Genomic DNA, 20,201 nt, shown 5'->3' with positions numbered 1-20,201 from the left:
CTGATGCTTCTGACTTCCATAGAAAACTAGGAGGTGGTAGACTCAATGTGTGATTTGGGGGAACCATCACTGTATGCAATGTTGTTTGAGTTCTGTGCCATTTGGAGGTTGCGGGTGATGCTGGCACACTGCTGGTGCCACAGCTGCTTTGTATGAAGCTGTCATCCCCTTCTTCCTCATCACCTCTATCACTGTGATTGAAGTTGATTCCTATCTCTCATCAGCAACAGCTATTTTTATAAGGTGCTCCTGAAGTACATTTCAACCAGGAGGTTGGAGGCTCCCATCATGCCCCACAACTAGGTTGGATCTAGAGCTCTGGAGGGTGTCCCAAGATGACAGGCGGAGTGGCTTGCTGAGCACTGCGGTCATGTCTCTGAGAGGGAGGTCAATCGCGATCAAGCCAAGCCAAGCAGCACTGTCAGGTGACAGGTGAAAGTGCAGAGAGGAGTACCGGTAGAAAAAGCAGCGATTGGGCAGTGCGATGAGCAGAATCACGCCCGACCTACATGTCGCAACTCACTTCGGAACCCTGAGTGAGGCGGTGGGAATATATTGGAAGACAAAGCAGGATCACAAAACAACCAGCAGAACATGTAGGTGCAAGTCAGGAGCAGACTAAGGGGGTCATTCTGACCTCGGCGGTAAAAGGCGCTTACCGCCGGTCAGAAGGCCGCCATAACGCGGCCGCGGGAAACCGCCAAGGTCATTCTGACCCGCAACAGGCAAACCGCCAAAAACCCGACATCCACAAAAGTCCGCCACACCAACGGCCAGCGAAAAACTGGCAATGACCAAACCTCCACCGTCATGCCAACAGAAATACGCCCATTCCATTCCGACCCACGAATCCACGCGGCGGTCTTTCAACCGTGGTATTCCATTGGCGGTACACACCGCTGCGGTCAAAATACACACACAGCTCCAAAACACTGCCACATTGGACATTTTGAAATACACACACCTGATACACATACAAACACCACTCCCACACTCCCAACACAATATAAAACACACACCCACATCACCCACAAACCCCTACGACCACCATTTATTGACTAAGGCCAGAGAGAGATACCACCAGCTAGTACAGAGCATTCACAGGCACATTACACCATCACTCACACAACATCCACGCACAAAACACCACACACCACCACACTCAATACTCTCATCACCACAAACACCACCCCACACCTCATCCACACCACCCCATGGCACCCCAAAGACACCCCAGGTTTTCAGACGCTGAACTCAGGGTCATGGTGGAGGAAATAGTTCGGGTAGAGCCCCAGCTCTTCGGCACACAGGTGCAGCACACCACCATTGCCAGGAAGATGGAGCTATGGCAAAGAATAGTGGACAGGGTCAACGCTGTGGGTCAGCATCCACGAAATCGGGACGACATCAGGAAGCGGTGGAACGACCTACGGGGGAAGGTGCGTTCCATGGAATCCAGACACAACATCGCGGTGCAGAAGGCTGGCGGCGGACCCCCACCTCACCCCCCTGAATTTACAACATGGGAGGAACAGGTCTTGGCGATCCTGCATCCTTAGGGCCTCGCAGAAGTAGGCAGAGGAATGGACTCTGGTAAGTCTAATCTCAACTACTTCATCCCCCCCACCCACCGACATGCCAAATCATACCCCCACCCCATCACACATCCTCCTTGCTAATGTCTCACCATCACAACCCACCCATCCCAACACCAAGCCCTGCATGCGACCACACACCATGGACACCCATCACCTAAGCATGCCCACTGCACATACCCATCCCCCCCAAACCACCGTCACAACAGCCCCCCCAAGGGAATGCCAGCACTGGGGTACACGGGCAGCCACCCATTGCATGCTATGGCACACACAGAAGCAATAACCATACTCTTATACCCCTGCAGGACCTGAACGCCACGACACCGCCCAGGAGGGTCCAGAAATGTCCATTCCACCCCCAGAAGAGGCCCACAGTGATGACAGCAGCTCTGTCTCCCTGGACCCAGATGACCAGGCCGGCCCATCGGGGACCTCGGGACAGTCGGTTCCCCTCAGACAGCCACAGGCCACAGCAGACCTACCCCCCTCTGGGAACACCAGCACAGCACCCACCCAGCGGGCCCATGCCTCTGTCTCCAGGACACGTCAATCAGCGGTGTGTCCACCACTACAGGGCACCCAGGTTAACCCACCACCCCAACAACAGGGACCTGGGGGCAGTGGTAGTGGGCACACGGTCCATGGGACAGAGGCCCAGGGAAACAGGGGAACTGTGAGGCCTACTGTGCGACAGGGGGGGGACAGGCCCAGGGAACCCACTCTCCACGAGGCCCTATCCTCCATCATGGGAGCATACCACCACTCCCAAGAGACAATGGCGGCGGTCCTGGCCAGGTTCCAGGAGATCCAGGTACTGCAGGAGGAACAGTTTATGGGGTTCAGGGAAGAACTCAGAAACATCAGTTCCGCAATGAGCACCATCGTTGTGGCTCTCAATCAGATTGTCAGCACATTGCGGGACCATGTGGCACCACAAAGGGCCCCTGTCACTAGCATGGACCAAGAACAGGATACCACCTCCGCCGGCGCTAGTGGACAGGAGGCCCTGGCACAAGAACAACAGGCCACCAGAACCCCACCCCCTGCAGAAGGAGAACCACCCCGCAAGCGGGCCTGAGATCTAGGAAGAAGACAGAGTAGGATGTCAAGACCCCCGCCAGGAAAGGATACCCCCTGATTGTCATCCAACTGTCCCACATTGTCACCCTGTCCAACCTTAAACTGCCCCTGCTCCACCTTCCACAGGCATATGGACAATGCACCTGTGAGACTGAAAATCTGGACTCTGCCATGGACATTCCTCCACCATCACCCATCACCGAATTGCAACCATTACCCAAAATTGAGCACTTTAATAAACACACTTATTGCACAAAAATAATCTGGAGTCTGCCTGTATTTTTGAACAAATGTATTACACATAACCGTGCCCAAATGTCCAGTTACATTGTGATGACAACATACCACTGTCACACAGCTGTAGTCCATGGGGAAACAAAGCAGAGGTCACGGAGTAGGGCCCACATCTCTGAAATTGGAAGGGAAAGTCACAACTCAGTTAACATACACTGGGGGGAAACTCAGACAGTAGAGAGACAGGAGACTTTAAGTAAATGTAAAATGCCGGTGTTGATTCTTACCTGTATGTCATTGAAAATACTGCTGTATTACTGTGTCCCTGTTGTCTGTGTCGTCCTCTTCGTCTTCCTCCTCTTCACTCTCCGCAGGCTCCACAGCTGCCACAACACCACCATTTGGACCATCCTCCTGCAGGAAAGGCACCTGGCGTCGCAAAGCCAGGTTGTGAAGCATACAGCAGGCCACGATGATATGACACACCTTCTTTGGTGAGTACATTAGGGATCCACCTGTCATATGGAGGCACCGAAACCTGGCCTTCAGGTGGCCGAAGGTCTGCTCGATCACCCTCCTAGTACGCCCATGGGCCTCATTGTACCGTTCCTCTGCCCTTGTCCTGGGATTCCTCACTGGGGTCAGTAGCCATGACAGGTTGGGGTAACCAGAGTCACCAATTAGCCACACACGGTGTCTCTGAAGTAGTTCCATCACGTAAGGGATGCTGCTATTTCGCATGATGTACGCGTCATGCACTGACCCAGGGAACTTGGCATTTACATGGGAGATGTACTGGTCAGCCAAACAGACCACCTGGACATTCATGGAATGATAACTTTTTCTGTTCCTGTACACCTGTTCACTCGTGCTGGGGGGGACCAAAGTAACATGTGTCCCATCCATTGCACCAATGATGTTGGGAATATGTCCAAGCGCATAGAAATCACCCTTCACTGTAGCCAAATCGCCCACCTCAGGGAAAACAATGTAGCTCCGCATGTATTTCAGCAGGGCAGACAACACTCTGGACAACACCTTGGAAAACATAGGCTGAGACATCCCTGATGAAATGGCCACTGTTGTTTGAAATGACCCACTTGCCAAAAAATGGAGTACTGACAGAACCTGCACTAGAGGGGGGATACCTGTGGGTTGGCGGATGGGTGACATCAGGTCTGGCTCCAGCTGGGCACACAGTTCCTGTATAGTGGCTCTGTCAAGCCTGTATGTCAGTATGACATGTCTTTCTTCCATTGTCGACAGGTCCACCAGCGGTCTGTACACTGGAAGATTCCTCCATCTCCTCGGAAGTCCCAGCGGACGGTGCCTAGGAAAGACAACATGGAGCACAGAGTCAATCAACCCACAGGTACGTTCCCACAGCTTGCACAGTACACGATTCTCAATGCATTGAATGGCTTCTATGAGTGTTGATGCAAGGCCTAGGTATGTGTGACGCAGTAGAAATTAAGATATGGGGGCCCTTGAAATGGCGGCTGCCTGACCTGTGAAGTGCGACAGTGGGATGTGAGGTCAATGCGCTGGCGTGGCACACCGTGGCGGTAGGCGGTCGAAGACCGCGGCGCAAAGCCGCATTGGTTAACATTGAACCCTATGGGTTTCAGGAGCCAATGACGATGTGCGCCGGCGGTCGTGGTACGCACCGCCGCGGTACACACCGCCGCGGGCGTGACCGCCATTTTCTATCTGCTTAATCACTTGATACCTGATCATCCACAGGAGAGGACCTATACTGCAAGTGCTGCTGTGACCTCGGTCTGGAAGAGACAATGGCTGCTGCGACTAGGGAAAGGGCCCCTGCCTTCACTTCTGAAGAATTGGAGAAACTCGTGGATGGGGTCCTCCCCCAGTATGCGCTACTCTACGGTCCTCCAGACCAACAGGTAAGTACACTGGGACCATGCTTTGTGGCCAATGCCTGGGTTAAGTGGGGTGAATGAAAGATGGTGGGGAGGGAAGCGAATGAGGCATGCATCAAACGACAGATGAGAGCATGTGCCACATGGCAAAGGTGGGGATGGGGGGCCACTCACATCGAGCATGCAGAAGGTGATGTTTTTATTTTTTTCTCCCCCTGTACATGTCACATAGGTCAGCGCCCATCAGAAAATCGACATTTGGCGTGCCATCGCCAAGGACGTCTGGACCCTGGGGGTCCACAACAGACGGGGCACCCACTGCCGGAAGAGGTGGGAGGACATCCGCCGTGGGAGCAGGAAGACCGCGGAGGCTCTGCTGGGGATGGCCTCCCAACGTAGGAGGGGTGCCAGTCGTACTTTGACCCCCCTGATGTCCCGGATCCTGGCGGTGGCCTACCCCGATTTGGATGGGCACGTGAGGACATCACAGCAGACACAAGGGGGTGAGTACAAGCACATTCTGCTGATTTAGCGCACATTGGAGGTGTCTGGGTGGGGGAGGAGGGCTGTGGGTATCCCTAGGCCAGGGTGATTTCTGTAGGCTAGGCCCCTCCATTAGGCATGGCCCTGTGCCCCCGCCCCCCACCTCTGTAGGTTGCCTAGTACAGCTATTCATGGCTCTGTGTCACCTATGTGTGGAGTTGTCGTCCATAGGCTTGTAGGCCATGTCCCACGGATTGAGTAGTGTACCCCAAGTGCGCGGCGTAGTGCAGGGGGCTTCTGTGTCTGTCCTCTCCGCCAACGGTGTCGCCAATGCATGCACTCAACATGTCTTTGTTTCTCCACCCCCCCCCTTTTTTGTTGGTCTTCCTGTTCATGTGTGCATTAGCATCATCAGGCGGAGGAGAAGTGGCATCGGAGCACGAGGGAGCTGCATCTCACATGGCCATGGAGGGCCATGCAACTGACTCGAATTTCACCAGTGAGACGGAGGGCGAGGGGAGCTCCACAGCGGGGACACATGGTGACACCAGCGACACAGACACGTCCTCGGAAGGGAGCTCCCTTGTGGTGGAGGCAACATCAGTGCCCACCGCAACAACAGGTACAGCCGCCACCCAGCGCACCAGCCCCGCCCTCCCAGCAGCCCCTCAGCCTTCGCCCCGTGCCCGCTCACCCAGGAAGGTGGGCATCTCCTTCGCCCCAGGCACCTCAGGCCCTGCCCCAGTTACCCCTGCTGCCCTCAGTGAGGAGGTCATTGACCTCCTGAGGACGCTCATTGTTGGGCAGTCTACCCTTTTGAATGCCATCCAGGGTGTAGAAAGGGAGGTGCACCGGAGTAATGAATACCTGGAGGGCATTCATTCGAGTCAGGCTGCCCATCAGCGATTGTTCAACGCTCTGGCCTCAGCACTGACGGCAGCCATTGTCCCTGTCTCCTGCCTCCCTCCTCCAACTTCCTCAACCCAGTCCCACTCCCCTGTACCTCTGCCTATCCCAGACACACCTACAGACCAGCCTGCACACACCTCAACACCCAAGGGAAGCTCATCCAGACATAAGCACCACACATCACACAAGCATTCACCCAAGCAACATCCACATGCAGACATGCCAACAGCCACTGCCTCCTCTGTGTCCCCCTCCTCCTCATCTCCCTCCTCCCTCCCTGTGACGTCTCCACTCACACTTGCATGCACCACATCTTCAGCTACTACGTCCATCACCAGCACACCCACCAGAACACCCCGCACATGTGCAGTCACCACCCCCACTACCATTTACACGTCCCCTGTGTCCTCTCCCAGTGTGTCTGTCACCCCCTCTTCCAAACCACACAAACGCAGGCAGCCACCCACCCAACAGCCATCCACCTCACAACAGCCTCCAGCACAAGCACCTGCACCCAAAGACACCAGACTTCACTCTCCTACAACCACATCCTCTTCCTCCACTCCCATACCCACTACAACTACCCGTTCCTGTCTTTCTAAATTGATTTTCCTTTATAACCTTGACCTCTTTCCAACAACTGACCCACCCCCTCCATCTCATAAGACTCCAATCAGCACCTCAGCCACCACAAAACCTGGACCTACAAAGACAATAGTCCAAGGATTTTGGAGTCCACCACCTTCAAGGCCAGCTACTTCGGCTAGGAGTAAAGAGACGGCCCGCCCCACCCCCTGAAAAAAAAGCCAAGAAAGCCAGTGCCCGGCGCGACAGGCCAAAGACAGCAGGCTCCAAAAGCAATACCGTCAGGGAGTGGGGTGCCACCTGGCATACCGCCAAAGGGAGGAAAGGGCCACAGACGAGCAGGGAAGGGTGGCAAGGGCAGCACGCCCGACCAGTCCGGCAGCAGGCGAGCTGCCCAGGAGGGCCCCACCAGCCCCATTCCAGGTGTGCAGGAGGACACCCACGGGCCCGGGACGGCAGCACAGGAGGGCCCCGCAAGCGAGAAGACAGATGTGCACGAAGGGCCCGGCAGCCACATGTCTGGTGGCGAGTGAAATCCATTTAATGGCCGGATCTGGTGACCTGGACACACATGTCAAGCACCGCTGAACAGGGCCCTTCAAGTCAAGCACCACTGAACAGGGCCCTTCAAGTCAAGCACCGCTGAACAGGGCCCTTCAAGTCAAGCACCGCTGAATAGGGCACCGCCGTCTCAAGAACCGCTGAACAGGGCCCTTCAAGTCAAGCACCGCTGAACAGGGCACCGCCGTCTCAAGAACCGCTGAACAGGGCCCTTCAAGTCAAGCACCGCTGAACAGGGCACCGCCGTCTCAAGAACCGCTGAACAGGGCCCTTCAAGTCAAGCACCGCTCCGCTGGGCCCTTCATCTCAAGCACCGCTCCGCTGGGTACCGCCGTCTCTGCACCGCTCCGCTGGGCCCTTCATCTCAAGCACCGCTCCGCTGGGCCCTTCATCTCAAGCACCGCTCCGCTGGGCACCGCCGTCCCTGCACCGCTCCGCTGGGCCCTTCATCTCAAGCACCGCTCCGCTCGGCCCTTCATCTCAAGCACCGCTCCGCTGGGCCCTTCAACTCAAGCACCGCTCCGCTGGGCACCGCCGTCCCTGCACCGCTCCGCTGGGCCCTTCATCTCAAGCACCGCTCCGCTGGGCCCTTCATCTCAAGCACCGCTCCGCTGGGCCCTTCAACTCAAGCACCGCTCCGCTGGGCACCGCCGTCTCTGCACCGCTCCGCTGGGCACCGCCGTCTCTGCACCGCTCCGCTGGGCCCTTCATCTCAAGCACCGCTCTGCTGGGCCCTTCATCTCAAGCACCGCTCCGCTGGGCCCTTCATCTCAAGCACCGCTCCGCTGGGCCTTTCATCTCAAGCACCGCTCCGCTGGGCACCGCCGTCTCTGCACCGCTCCGCTGGGCCCTTCATCTCAAGCACCGCTCCGCTGGGCCCTTCAACTCAAGCACCGCTCCGCTGGGCACCGCCGTCCCTGCACCGCTCCGCTGGGCCCTTCATCTCAAGCACCGCTCCGCTGGGCCCTTCAACTCAAGCACCGCTCCGCTGGGCACCGCCGTCTCTGCACCGCTCCGCTGGGCCCTTCATCTCAAGCACCGCTCCGCTGGGCCCTTCATCTCAAGCACCGCTCCGCTGGGCCCTTCATCTCAAGCACCACTCCGCTGGGCACCGCCGTCTCAAGCACCGCTGCACTGGGCCCTTCATCTCAAGCACCGCTCCGCTGGGCCCTTCATCTCAAGCACCGCTCCGCTGGGCACCGCCGTCTCTGCACCGCTCCGCTGGGCCCTTCATCTCAAGCACCGCTCCACTGGGCCCTTCATCTCAAGCACCGCTCCGCTGGGCCCTTCATCTCAAGCACCGCTCCGCTGGGCACCGCCGTCTCTGCACCGCTCCGCTGGGCACCGCCGTCTCCAGCACCGCTGGCCCATTGACAGAAGGGGCAGGCCCGCATCTGTGTCGGGCAGGGCTGCACAAAGCACTCTGGGCACCATGCCTCCTCCAGAACCAGTGGAGTCTGTAATCCACTTGTGAGATTGTGGCTTTGCACTCCCCAGGATGGCACAGTGGGCAATCCACCCACTGTAGAGACTTGTGAGACTGTGGCTTTGCACTCCCCAGGATGGCACAGTGGCCATGGAGGTCCCTCGTGGATCTGGCGTCGTGGACTCATCTGGCTGAGGTGTCCCCCCTTCCCTTCCCCCTGAGGTGCCTGTAGTTTTGCTATCTGATGCCCCTGCAGTGTTCTCTCCATTGGGGTCGGGTATCCTGTGTGGGCTTTGCCCATGTGTTTAGGCCCATTGGCCCACGAACAATGGCTGATACCCAATTTGGACAGGACAATTTACATATGTATATATAGTTATAGATGTTTGATATTTTTTTTTACTTAGCCGTACAATATACTTCAAATTTCATGATCATTTTATTTTGTCTTTGCATTCTTCCGGGGGGTTTGGGGGTGTCGCTCTGAGTTGTTGCTCTGCATTGATGTGTATGTAGTTGTGGGTGAGGGTGGGTGTGTCGCGTATGTGTGTCCCCGTAATTTTTTCCCTCCCCCCTCCCCTGTGTCGTAGGTGCAGTACTCACCGTTGTCTTCTGCGCCGGCGTTCGTGCTCCTGGTAGAGGAGCAGGAAGACAATAGCTGGTAGGATGTGTAGTTCGGGTTCCATGCTGCACAGATTGCTCGTGGAGTGTGTAGAGGTGAGCGTTTTCCGTTCGTAATGGCTGTTTCCGCCGTGTTTTTATCAGCTGGGCTACCGCCCCGGAAAAGGTGGCGGATTGGTAGGTTGTGATAGGGTGGGCGGTACATTGTCTCCCGCCTGTCTGTTAGCGGTGACCGCCGCGCTGTTTGTTTGTCCCGCCATGGCGGTCGGAGTGTTAAAGTGGCGGTCTCTGTTGGCGGTTTCCGCCAGGGTCAGAATTCAATTTTTTTTACCGCCTGCCTGTTGGTGGGTTGGCCGCCGCTTTAACACCGACCGCCGGGGTTGGAATGACCCCCTCAGTCTGTGCGTTAAGGCATGAGGTGTGCGGCTCGCCTGCTTCATAATAACAGATACTGCGCAACCCCCCTCTCTTTTGTTTGTCATACCTAATGCCTACATCACACCAACTACCTGATAAGCATTGGAAGAGAGTATCAGGAGGCCCAGTAGCAGAGAACTGTGATTGCTGGGGCTTTATTGGGGCCCTAGTAACTGTATGGCAAACTGCTTTGACTGTTTTGACTGGTTTGAATGCAATGATAGCCTTTACAGGTCATGTGAGGTATGAGAAGCAGTAACTCCTTTTCTGAAAATGGGGGGGCTCTTTATGGGGGGGGGTTTCAAAGCACCAGATATAAAATACCATAGAGACTGTAGAGACTTTCTGAAACATTCGAACTACATCAGCGGAAGGCAGGAAGGCGGTAAGGGGGCGAATGGATGAAGAGGCTCTCACGAGATATTTCAATGCCTGCTCGTGGTATTGGTGAAGCCTCCAGGCCTTCCAAACTCCGGGGCAACAACTGCGTTAAGGACATGAAAAACCTCAAGACTAACATTCAACACAAGCATATAGATAAACCAGACTTTCCAGCAAACCCAGACATTACCCTTGGCTTTGGGAAGGATACGTCCCCTGCCACAGAGAACACTCATCCCAGAGAAATGTATTTGCCAACAGGGGGCTCAGGCAGTAGGTATTCCCCATTGGTGAAGTTGAACAATCCTAGGGTGGGATATCTGTTGGAGACTATGTGATACGTGATGACCTCGGCCATAAGCCCCTATCAGATAGTCCTGCAACGGACTGCAGTTTGTCAGGCAAGGAGGGGATGTCTAAGACAGTCCCTACCTATTCGATATTTAATGTGAACAGCTCCAGCTTGAAGGATATATGAGCACAACAGGCTCGAACCACTCTTTTAATAGAGGGTGAAAGTCAAGAACACATACAGAGAAACAGCAATATTATCTCCCCAGCTCAGAAAACCTGTGGAGAGACGTCTTTGCCCCAAAAGGATCCCCCTTCTTCGCCCCCTCCACATAAGATCATAGAACACAATTGGCCGCACTCACTATCTGACTCAGCTTCTACACCTGCCAATACATCTTCAGTTCTAGTTCTAGTACAACAAATAGTGGGTGAAATGTGGGAAATTAAGTTGACCCGGGAAGACGCCAGCAAAAGCACTAATGAACAACTCAGTCTACTCAACACCAACCTGCAGTCTCTGAATAAAAGAGTAACTCCGGTTGAGCAGAGGGTGTCAGACCTAGAAGACTTTAAATCTAAGACTGACTCTGATGTTTCTAAATTACAGACGGAACTTGTTGACCTCCAGCTCAAACTTGATGATCTTGAGAATAGATCATGCCGGAGTAACTTACATTTCGTTGGGGTCCCAGAAGGGCGTGAAACCGGGACTACGGTTATGGCATCAGTGGCTGATCTTATCAACAAATATGTTCGACCCTCAATCGTCACCAAAGACCCAGATTTCACTATAATAAGAGGAAACCGAGTTCCATTACAGCAAAATCCTAGCTTTTCGCACCCACTAACCATCCTAGTGAACTTTAGCAACTACAGAATCATAGAGCAGTTACTATCTAGCTTCATTAATGATAAAGTATATCGTACAGCTGATGATTTTTCTTTCAGAATATATTCCGGCATAGCTATCACTGCAGCAAAACGGTGGAAAGAGATGAAAAACCTGATCAAAGACTTTAAAACCTGTGGGGCCCCGGCGGGAGGTGTACAACAGTCAAAACTGAAAGTACTATACTTGGGCATGCGCATATTCAACAGACTATGGAACAGGCAAAAACCATATTGAAGCATATTCAACAGGAATTAGGGACTATGGGGGTGATTCTAACTCCGCCGCCCGCCAGAGTTCCCCCCTCCAGAATACCGCACCGCGGTCAGAAGACCGCTGCGGTTATTCTGGCTTTCCCACTGGGCTGGCGGGCGACCGCCAAAAGGCCGCCCGCCAGCCCAGTGGGAAACACCCTTCCCACGAGGAAGCCGGCTCCGAATGGAGCCGGCGGAGTGGGAAGGTGCGACGGGTGCAGTTGCACCCGTAGCGAATTTCAGTGTCTGCAAAGCAGACACTGACATTCTTTGTGGGGCCCTCTTACGGGGGCCCCTGCAGTGCCCATGCCTTTGGGCATGCCTTTGGCATGGGCACTGCAGGGGCCCCCAGGGGCCCCACGACACCCCATACCGCCATCCTGTTCCTGGCAGGCGAACCGCCAGGAACAGGATGGTGGTATGGGGTGTCTGAATCCCCATGGCGGCGCAGTAAGCTGCGCCGCCATGGAGGATTCATCTGGGCAGCAGAAAACCGGTGGGAGACCGCCGGTTTTCCTCTTCTGACCGCGGCTAAACCGCCGCGGTCAGAATGCCCTGCGGGGCACTGCCAGCGTGTTGGCGGTGCTCCCGCCGACCCTGGCCCCGGCGGTCAAGGACCGCCGGGGTCAGAATCACCCCCTATATCTTAAAGGCCCATTTCTCTCTTTTTTCTCCTTTCCAATAGTGGGACGCCCTCCAATTATTTATGAGCTCCTACGGATCCAGCCACAGGTGCCTTACCAATGTGCCGCAATGCAAGGTGGAATGGTGGGGTGAAGTGGGTGGAGATTGAGGGAGGGAGTGGATGGGAAGCAGGGAACTGGACACAGGAGACAGAAGGAGAACACTTGGAACAGGAGTTGGGTAAAGGGGCGGGCCCTCAAAATGGACCCTAGACGGGAAGAATCAATGACTTCGGGAGTGAGGGAGGGCTCAAGGTGGGTGGGGTGAGGCATGAGGGGAATAGCACGCAATAAAAAAATGGACGCGATGGCCAGAACAAAAATAGCAAAAATAGCAGCGATATCTCTAGGCAATCACATAAAAGCTATTTAGTATGAGCAAAGTTAATCTCAGGAAGCAGCAATTTAGAATCGTCACATGTAATGTCAATGGCATCAACAAATTCAACTAAGCGTAGATCCGTCTTGGCTTGGCTTAGATCTACTGGGGCACAAGTTATCTTCCAGGAGACACACCTTTAGATATTAGCCAAACCACCTACCTTACCCAAATATATAACACAGGCCTTCTTTGCTTCCTCCAATGGAGCCATTGGGGGGGGGGAGTCACTATATTATTTACGAGGAAGTTCACAGGCGAAATGATTTGGGTGGTTCGGGATCATAAAGCTCGATGGATTTTGGTTTCAGCTAGAATCAATAATGTACCTTGCCATTTGGTTAGCCTTTACGGGCCTATTCAAGATAGATTACCTTTTACTCCCTTTCTCTGGATTCATTATTCTAGGTGGATATTTTAAACTTCTTCAAGACACTATTCTAGACTGTTCACGCTAGAATAAAACACAGACTGAACAGTAGTGCATAGCGGTCAAAATGGTTGGTCAATCAGCAGTAACACAAACTTTCTAATACAGGCAATAGATTATTTGTCGAGTAACAAGGTTAAAGCTGCAATAATGATGATGAATGCAGAAAAAGCATTCAACCATGTTCAGTAGGAAACTATGTTTTTAATTTTTTCATGTCTAGATTTCCCTCTGAACTAATAAGGGTGCTGGAGAACCTTTATCTTTGAGCCAAAGCGGAAATCATGATCCATCTGCAAAACATAGGACGTATTCCCATACGGAGGGGGAAATGCCACGGCTGTCCAATGGCACCCGTTTTGTTTTCATTGTTTATTGAACCTTTGGCATTTGGCAATCAGACCGGATATGGGTATTACTCCACCAGTTGCCTGCACCCTCAAACTAAAACTGTTCGCAGATGATATCATTCTCAATTTGGAAGGTACTCACTATAATATTTCTAGAGTCTTGAAAAGAATCCAAACTTTTTCTGATGCAGGGGGCTATTAAAATAATCAATCTAAAACTGAAACCTTATTATTTCACTGTACATCGGACATATTGCCCCAGGAAATCAAGCTACATAGTCTGATACTCAGCCAAGTAGGTATCTTGGTATATTTGTATCACATAACTTTTTTTATCGTTTTGAGCTCAGATATTCACCCACTTTGAGGAAAACAAGAACTATTTTGGCCAACTGTCAGCGCTTGCCATTATCAATCATTGGGCAAATCTCAGTTATTAAAATGTTCACCCTACCTCTATTTACATTCTTGTTTTCTAATGTTATGATTATGGCAAAACAAGCTTTTTTGTTGAATTAGATCAAATAATACAGAAATTTATCTGGCCAGTTAGGAAACCTCATACAAAACTGACTACTCTTCAACTGTCAATAGAAGACGTTGGGTGTGCACTTCCTCATATACATAAATACTATCAAGCCACCTACTCAGATTGCTTTAACAGGATGACCATGCAAGAAGACAAATCAAACTGCTTCTACTTACAACTCATGCTTTCAGAGATAGTGATTCAAATGCCAGTATTTCTCAAAATACCCAAGCAACCTAAGAAATCAAGATACAAAGTTTCCAATGTTGTGGTTAGAAATTTTGCGCTAATACAAGAGCAATATAATTTTCCTCTAACCCATCCTCAAATCTCCTTGAAAGATGCCAACATAGTTGGATCAAATCTATCCCCAAATAATATTAGGAAATGGGCTAGTTTGGGGTATTACAAGCTGGAAAACTTTCTTCTTGCAGGACGGATTAAAACATGGCAACAGATAAGCATGGCATAGACAGGGGTCCCTGAAGGACTCACGTTTTTGTATCTACAGATTTTGCAACATCTTCTTAGATATGAGGCTACAGCCAGCTGAATCTCTGACCCTATTAGTAAAGCCCATCTTGCTAAGAATCTTATAGGATTGGGAAACCAGTATCGACAACTATATCAATATATGCACAACACCACTGCATGCATGGCATTTGACTCTATCTCTCGGTACATTGAAGGAAAGCTTGATATAGCGGGCTGGAGGAGATTTAACCGCATGTCATATAAAGCTCTTTGAGGAGCCAATTTTAAGAGTATGACATTTTTCGCAAAATGGGATCTATACTATACTCCACAAGGTATACAGCTGATGTATCCAACAGCATCAGCAAGATGCCAGAGATGTAACCATCCCCATGGGGACTGGACCCATGTGGGTTTTCTTTGCCCCAAATTGTTCAGCTTCTGGGAGACAATCTATTGCTTTCTGAGCAACAAAATTCAGGTAGAGTTTAAACCAAATATGTGCTGGGCTCTGATCAGAATTCCCCCAGCAAAATGCCAAATGGATCTATGTGAACAACAGTTTTTTAATCCTCTCACTGGTAACTAAAGCATTAATGCTACAAAAATGGAAATCCCTGGTTGCCCCTACATATGAGACCTGGATTAGTCGGATGTGACAGGTTCAAACATTAGAAGAGGTATATGAACAAAGGGTGGGGACAAAGGGAAAGTAGAAAGTATCTGGCAACAAATGGGAGAGGGTACATCATCTGATTGTGTAATACAAATTAGTAAATTGTATTTTGGGGTGAAATTATTGTTGGGATTACTCTTGCCTATGGTCGATTTAAAGATGTAAATATTTATTTTCTCTTGAGATAACAGAGACCTATTGTGGATTATGATGTTGTTAACCTGATTATCGAATAAAAATAAAATTAAAAAAAGGTGCTCCTCCCACAGGATTGCGTGATGTTTTTTCATATGGGTCATTTGGCCTCTAGTTCCATAGTGTGAAACAGGCTTACCTCACTGAACACGAGTGTGGCAAATGGATCATATTGCAATGTTATCCTCCTGCTTCCTAATCATAAAGAAGTTTGAAACTGGGGAGAACTTTTTTAGTATGCCACTGCCAATAGCTGAATAATTGGTGGTAGGTGTGTGTCGATTGTCTCTCTACAATGAGCACTTCAGCTGAGGTAATGGTGGATGCAGGTCTCTGCAGGGGCCTTACAAATATGGAAGATGACAGTGGTGGAACCAGTGCCACATCTGAGCTGATTGGAACCAGTGCCACATCTGAGCAGGTTAAATAGGTGGGTAATCTTGGTGTCCTCTAAGCCAGCTTCCATTCTGACAATCACTGGCTCTTCCTCATCACTATCCTTTTCCATAATTCTAAGGCTTTCAGGAACTTTCCTTTCCCTTGTCTCTCGTGGTGGGTCTCGGGTTTAGCGGGGGCCTAGTCCATGTCCAGAACATCAGACAGGGGGCTTGGCGAAGATGGTGGAGTGCACTTTTCTTTTCTTTCTGGTGATTGGGAAGCCAATGGTTAAAGAGCTACATCTTGCTCACCAGGAAGCTCAACCTCCTGTTCTGATCCTACTTCAGGAAGAACTGTTGCTGGCTGCAGCTCCTATTGTCCACTTAGCTCGGTTTCCCGTGACTATTGGGTACTTTGCAGCTGACACAAATTAAATTCAGTCTCACTGCTCCTCACCATGATTGCAGTGGGTGTCTTGCTGAGTGATATAGTCTTGGGCTTAGGTTGGGGTGATGCTGTTGATGCTGGAGTGCTGCTCCCAGCTTGCCACTGAGAGGATGGTGCGGCAGCAATACCATGTTTCCTGAAAAGGGTGGAGGGTGGCACACCAGTGGTAGAAATCTGTTTTTTCATCTCTTCGCCACTCACCACTTTCTTGGCAGGAACACCTTCTTGGCAGGAACACCTTCTTTGGGGTCATATTCAAAATCTGTCAGTTGGCACTTAGCTGCACAAATGGAAGCAGATAGAGGAGGACTCAGGTGGCGTGGTGTCACTTTGTACTGGCCTTCTGTGTGGCAGTACTGTAAGTGATTTCTCAAGTGCACCTAAGCAAACGAACAAGAAAAACATTCTGTGAAATGTGGCATTTTTGCAGTTTAAAATATTCGTACAGAGAATAGTGGGGTTATCCCAAGTAATTAGCAACAATAGTGAATCCATTCCAATCCAAACCATATAATACATTTTTCAGTTAGTATAACAACAACATACAGATTTAAAAGTTTGCTGTATGTGCTCTAGGATGAGGCAGGCAGGTGCAGGCAGGTGGGTGAAGGGAAAAATGGGAAAAATGCAATAATCCTTTAAAAAGTGAATGCTGGTGTGCTCCAGTGCCCTAAGAGACCTACGGTGTAAGAGGGTGCAGGAACACATAGAATAATCCTTACAAAAGTGAATGCTGGTGTGCACCTATGGCCTAAGAGACCCATAGCAAGCAGAGGAAGCGGGGAAAAATTAAATAATCCTTAAGAAGGCGAATGCTGGTGTGTGCCTATGGCCTATGGCTGTTGGTCTAGAAGTTTTGGTTACCTGTGAGATGCCTGAACTACTCTAAAATACTTAATATCTCACTGGTCTTTCTTCAAGCAGTTATTTTCTATCAGCGGCAAGCTTTTATGTGATTTTAACCATTTGTTTGTTTTAATTGCCATTTCTGATAAATATTTCTCTTTACTTTATCTTGCACTATTTGCATTCTCCATCTGCTGGGGGCATAACGCTGAAACTGTTAAAGATCACAAGTCACCTTGTTGAAGACAGGGAATTGTACAATTCCCCCCCCCCCCCCGCTGGCAATTTTAGCGAGGCCACGGTGAGTGACAGGTCAGCAGTATAGTGCTGATGCTACCAGTGTGCTCAACTCCCCATAACAATCAGGCCAATGCGTGGATGCCTCGACTGTCAGGCCAGAAGTTTCTGATACCAGTATGACGCCTGAATTACTCCAAAGAACTGTATATCTCACTAGTCTTTCTCCAAGATGTTATTTTCTCTCGAGGCAAGATTTTATGTAATTGAAACTATTTTTCTGTCTTAATTGCCATTGCTGCTAAATACTGCACTTTATTTTATCTTGTACTGTTTCCATCCTCCATTTGCTGGGGGCATAATGTTGAGCCTATTAGAGCTTGTAAGTCACCTTCCTATAGTTTTCCAGTGACAGACATTTTTGTGAGGCCGCGATGAGAAGCAGGTCTGTGGTATAGTGTTGATGCTGCCAATGTGCTCAACTCCCCATTAATATTGGGCCGATAAACGCATGCCTTGGCTGTCGAGCTAGACATTTCTATTACTTGTATGATGCCTGAGCTACTCTAAAGTACTATATATCTCACTAGTCTTTTTCCAAGCTGGTATTTTCTGTTAGGGGCAAGCTTACATGTTATTTTAACTATTTGTTTCTTTTAACTGTCATTGCTGCAAAATAATGCACTTTATTTTATCTCCATTTGGTGGGGGCATAACGCTAAGCCTGTTAGAACTCGCAAGTCACCTCAGTGGAGGTAGGGGATTGTACAATTTTCCTCCCTGACTGTGATTTTTGTGAGGCCGCAGTGAGAGGCAGTTCAGTAGTATAGTGATGATGCTGCCAATGTGCTCAACTTCCCATAACAATCAGGCCAATTGCAGACGTGCAGCGGACTCACGCAGTGGGCATGCCACTGGCACGCTGGAGGCAAGCCCATTTGTGCCTGTCCACCCCTGGACTGAGCCTTCCAACAGAACCCCTGGCCAATTGTTCCCCTAAAAGTATACTAGGGACCAGCTCTTTTTGCTAAACAACTTAGGTAGGAACTCCTCATGCAACATTTTTAATTTTTGTAAAAGAATGGAATGTTATTTATGTGAAAATTGCGATCTGTTATGTAGGCCAAAACCTCTATCCAAAGGCTGTTTATGAGCAAGCTGCCTTTTTTGTTTTTACTCCTGAACGTGCTACTCAATTGAGCTGTGTCCTGATCACTACTCGTTCTTTAATTAAGCATACATATGAATTTATTGAATATCTTGACACATAATCACCAGAGCTAGCCTTTCTTATGGAAACATGAGTAGTAGAGACTTCCAGTGCAGATTTTGCAGCAGCAGTCTCCATGGGCTACGCTATCTTCAGATCAGATCACGCCTTGAAGCATGGTGGAGGTCTGGATGTAGTTTACCGTAAAGATTTGGAGATTTTGTGTGAGCCTTTAACACAATTACATTTTGAATCCCTTATTTTTAAATACAGACTTACTAATAATCATGTTTTGATGGACTGTTAATTTATAGGCCGCCTGGTCCTCGAGTTAGCTGTCGAAAAAACAGTTAATGATTTCCTTAAATCCTGCACTCTTTTTTTTCTAATTTCACCATTTTGGGTGATTTTAATTTCCACCTACAGGAATTCTCTAATAAAGAAACTGAACAACTCACTGACATTCTGAGCTGCTTTAGTTTCAAACAAATAGCAAATACCACCACACACTTAGCAGGCCACATCCTGGATGGTATTTTTGCTAGTAAACCGGACCTAAAGTTTGGTGCTGTGCTCCCACTAAAAAGGTCTGACCATAATGCCATCAGGTTCTCCCTTAATCTCCTGACCTCAAATGATCTTGGAAACATAATTGCTCCACTCAAAAGAACTAAAACCTGCAACAGAATGAACAAAACAGAACTCATATGTATCCTGGAAGTATCAAAACCCTTCAATCCAGGCGACCCAGACCTAGATACAGATATTTTTTCTGATTAGATTAATTCACTCCGGCTCTGGGAGAAACTTTATATTATAGGATGTATAGAGTTAGATCTAGTCCTTTCATTCCCAGGCAAGAAGCAGCAGGCCAACACAGTAAAGCAAACAGCAAAGTGGCAGTCCCTCCTATGAATGCAGATGTATCTCCTGTCACACTCAGCCGTTCCTGTTTGTGGCTGTCTGGGGAGAATGCATAAATGTAGCTGTCAACTAAACCCATACATGTATTCAGAGACCGTCTTAGGCACAGAATAGTTAAAGAAAGAAAATACCATCTTTCTAAAAGTGACATTTTCAGACCTGCAATTTAAAAACCTTTACCAAAAAGATGTATTTTTAAATTGTGAGTCCAGAGACACCAAACTCAATTTTTCTATCTTTTCCCAATTGTAAATTACACTTAAAGGATGTTTCAAGGTAACCCCAACTTTAGCCTATGGCAGAGATAGTCCTTTCAGTATTGACAAAATAAATGTAAGGGTTTTTCATTATTTAGACATGTTAAATTCAAAAGTACATGTCCAACATTTTAAATGCACTGCACCCTGCCCTTGGGGATAACCAGGGTCTGTCTTAGGGGTGACTTTCATGTAATAAAAAGGAAGATTTGGGCCTGGCAAGTAGGTACACTTGCCATGTCGAAATGGCAGTTTAAACTGCACACAGGCTGTTCAATGGCAGGCCTAATAAATGTTTTAAAGGCTGCTGTAGTTGGTGGCACAACCAGTGCTGCAGGCTCACTAGTAGAATTTGACTTACAGGCCCGGGGCACAAATAGTGCACTTTTCTATGGATCATATGCACATTTGCACTGAAAATGTGTGCAGGGTCCTAAAGCCAACAAAAACAGTGTCAAAAAAAGGAGGAGAAAGACTAAAAGTCTGGGATGGCTCTGCAGAAAAGTGCCATTTCCAACACACATCTTAATTCTGAATTGTCAGTTTTTTATAGACAAAAATGATGTATCGG

General features: G+C 49.9%; 1 long non-coding RNA gene across 2 annotated transcripts in view; it reads right to left on the bottom strand.

Moving 5' to 3' along the window:
* LOC138304431 (uncharacterized) overlaps positions 1-20,201 on the bottom strand; it is a 120,071-nt gene that overhangs the window by 4,602 nt on the left and 95,268 nt on the right. The window contains exon 5 of one of the 2 annotated variants that reach the window (XR_011205569.1): positions 15,090-16,536. The exons of the other annotated variant lie outside the window; for it this stretch is intronic. This is a non-coding gene — a long non-coding RNA (uncharacterized lncRNA). Of the gene's footprint in view, positions 1-15,089; positions 16,537-20,201 lie in introns of those variants that run through there. 2 annotated transcript variants of the gene reach the window in all.

This window comes from Pleurodeles waltl, chromosome 1_2, assembly GCF_031143425.1.
Source record: "Pleurodeles waltl isolate 20211129_DDA chromosome 1_2, aPleWal1.hap1.20221129, whole genome shotgun sequence".
Lineage (NCBI taxonomy): Eukaryota > Metazoa > Chordata > Amphibia > Caudata > Salamandridae > Pleurodeles > Pleurodeles waltl.
The sequence above is the reverse complement of the archived record's forward strand: the minus strand, read 5'-3'. Positions and strand labels throughout refer to the sequence as shown.